Genomic DNA, 3785 nt, shown 5'->3' on the forward strand with positions numbered 1-3785 from the left:
AACGCACTAATATATGAAAACGAGATTGAGTTTGGTGAGGACAAACCGTGACAATGGTGCACGTGATTTTTGAGACTTCTGTGCTTGGAAAGAGTTGGGATTGCTTCTGGGAACACCAATGAATGGATTGCCACCTTTAAACCACCACGAATCTGCCCCAAATTCAGAAACCGAACCTTGGTTTCTCTTGAAGAAATTTGAGTTTGATATGATGTTTTTGCAGCGCAAATCCTTGTCCAAAAAAATCCCCTGCTGCATTGGCACGAATCCTATATATATATATATATATATATATATATATATATATATATATATATATATATATATATATATATATATATATATATATATATTAGGTGAATTTAGGTTGAAACTAATGGTCCAAATCTCTTTGAATCAAGAGATTGAATCTTGATTGAAAATCTCTTCCAAACTTTCTAAACTTGCCCAAATTTGCACTGATCTCTCTCCAATCACCCTTGAACGAATTTCCATCAAATATTGGCCTATTGAATGATTGAATATGATTGGAATATATTTTTTAATCAAACCTTTAATTTTCCCTTGATTTATTTGATTTAAATGATATTTTAAAATGAATAAAAATTCATAATAAATCAAATAATTTAAGAAAATTCGTGGAAATTGATTTTTAGGCCTTGGGCAACTTGTGGATCAAGATAGAATCAAAATAACTTGGGCCCATTTGCAAAAATATTCCAATTCTTTCACATTTTTCCCTCCAGAATAGTCCAACTTTGACAAGGTCTATCTCTCTCAATTTTTGAGGTATGGAAGTGTTCTAGGACTTTTTAGAAACCTTAAAGAGTCCTCTAACCAGTGTCTTTGGTCTCATGTCAAAATGTTTTTCCATGCTCCTTGTGTGTCCTTTTGAAAAAATTGACTTTTTGTTGACTTTTGAAAAGGACCTATAATGTTTTAGTCCATATCTCTCAAATAAATCATTTCTAGACTTGGCATGTGAGAGACAAAATTGTAGAGAATCAAATTTCTTTCAAAATGAGCTTTGGATGGAAAATTTCTAATGTTCCATGTGAGAATTATGGCTGGTCAAAGTTTAGTTGACTTTCTTCTAGACAAACCCTAATTTAGAAACCTTTTGTTTTGTTGATTTTTGATCTTTCCTTGATGAACCTGTTAGCTGAAGATTTCGTTGAACAAATATATGTGCTTCGAAGGAGTGTATGATCGAAGGCAAGGTGGTTACTGATGACCATCTCTGAGAAATATAAAATGGCTACTGATGGCCATGTTTCGATAGCAAGAAACGTCTAAGTTTTTTATGAAGGTGATGGCTACTGAAAGCTATTGGAAGGACATATCCTCGAAGACTTAGACAAAATTTATAAATTTGCTTAAGTATTATTATTTAGCGTGTTTGTTAGTAAGTGTTTATTAACATACTGCCACGCGTCGAAGATGGACTCAGGCGGGAAGATTTGAAATTCGAAGATAGTTGCGTAACTGCTTATTCACAGATGTCATCGCTGGAAGTTCTTATGAGAAACGTGGCAGCGGATTAGCGTAGGGCCGTTATGGTCGAAACTAGTATAAATAGGAGTTTTTTATGATAGAATTCCGTGTGTTCATTTTGTACAAATCACTCACATATTTACTCAAGTATCAAGCGTTAACGAGAACGAGTTCGCTGAGAAAATGTACGTATGACACCACCATCTTAATACATGAGTATTATCTTTTATTGCTTTTCGTTTTCGAATATCTTTAAATTCTTGCATTCTATTTACTTCTTGTCATTTACATTACTGTATCTTTACTTTCATGTTATTTACTTTCATGTTATTTACTTTCATGTTATTTACTTTCATGTTATTTACTTTCATGTTATTTACTTTCAAGATCTTTAACAGTTTTATGTTTTAAGATTCTTTACATTTAAACAGAATTGCATGTTACGTTATCTGCGTTGTTTACATTTTAAAGTCATAATCACATATAATCAAGTCATCACTAAAAGTGTATGTTTTCAATCGAATAACATTTGTCGAAGACAACGAATCATGAACATGGTTCTAAAGAATATTGATAACAATCTAATTGACTATGTGTCCTAGGATCAATCTAGTCGATCCTGCGAGTAACCAAATCATATTTATTATAGTTTGGAGGACTAGCGGTTGTTTACCGGAAATCACCGTAAACAGAACCATGATCAATTACTGATCAAATGGTGAATGATACTTCAATATGAGGATCTTGACAAAAAATCAGGAGTTTTGACTTTGTTTTGACCACAGTTGACTTTTAGGTCAAGATAGTCGACTGTTGACTTTCTGAACAATTGAGTGACCAAAACTTTGAGATAGGCATTGATACTTGTCATAGAGGTAATGTGAGATATATTGAGCCATATGAGATGTCTTGGAGCCATTGATTCACTGATTTTTCTTTGAATAAGTCAAACCCTAGTTTCTGAGCCTTGTATAGGAGAGTGTGTCTTGGAGCTTTGTGTATTGATTTGAATTTGTATAAGAGAAATAGTATGGGAAAATTTTGGGGTATGACAAAGTTGATCACCATGAATGGGTAGGAAGGAAAGGTTTAGATTGAAGTAAGGGGATTGCGAATAATCTCAGCAGTGCTGTGGTTGTCGGAATTTGGAGGTGACCAATTGTACGGAGTTAAGCATTGCTTGAGGACAAACAATGAGATAAGTTTGGGGTTGTGATCAGTCACCATTTTCATTTAAATTTCATCATGCATTCGGTCCACATCTATCAATTCGGTAACACTTTGTTGTGAGTTTTGTTGAAAGTGTTTAAGTTTCTCGCATTTTATGATGTTGTTCTTTTCGTTGTTTGTTTTATTTAATTATTTAAGTTTTAGATGTTTTTATGCCGTATGTTTAGTTGTGTACAAGTTTCAGGTGTGAACAAGTCATCTTAAGTGCCAAAGCAACCATGAAAGAAGGAGAAGCAAGAGAAAGATGAAAATTCAAGGTTCTGGGGTCCAACACGGCCAGTGTTTCAGCACACGGCCCGTGTCAGGTTTCAAAGAAAGATCCATACAAAATCCAGGGAGCCAACACGACCGCCTGTGTGGCCTGGCACGGCCCGTGTTGGCAGGAGCGTAACTCATACAACTTCCAGGGGGCCAACACGGCCGACTGTGTGGCTTGGCACGGCCCATGTTGGCAGGCGCGTAAAAGTCCATTATTTGAGTTTTGGACATTGAAATTTAAATCCAAGGGCATTTTTGACTTTGTACTGATTGAGGCTTGTATGGAGACTATTTAGGTTTATGTTTGAAGTTATTTTGAGGTACTTTTTACATCATACGATAGAATTCCAAAGGAGGAGAAGATAGCTTCATCAAGGGTTTCGAGACGGAGAGATTCAACGGTGGACACCATTGAAGATCAAAGTTCCCAATTATCTTTGTAATGTTTAAATTATTTGCTTTGTGTTTCTTGAATATTATGAGAGGCTAAACCCCCCAATGCTAGGGGGTGTCCCTGATTTGATTTGTAATGACTCTGGATTCCGTATTTCTTTAATCAAATGTTCGTATTATTCAATTCGATTGTATAATGTTTTTAATGCTGTCTTTATCGGACCAATAAGGATTATTTTATGGTTAAAAATTTGTAGGACTACGATTGTTAAGGTTTGTATACAATGGAACCTTATAGTTATCACCTAGGACTAGGGATACCGTAAGGTTATTTAGAAATTCTTGATTAATCTCAGCTTTGGTTTTCTCCTATGTCTCTAAGGACTTAGGTAATAGGATTATAAACCAAA

The sequence above is a fragment of the Vicia villosa genome, linkage group LG6 (assembly GCF_029867415.1).
Source record: "Vicia villosa cultivar HV-30 ecotype Madison, WI linkage group LG6, Vvil1.0, whole genome shotgun sequence".
NCBI lineage: Eukaryota > Viridiplantae > Streptophyta > Magnoliopsida > Fabales > Fabaceae > Vicia > Vicia villosa.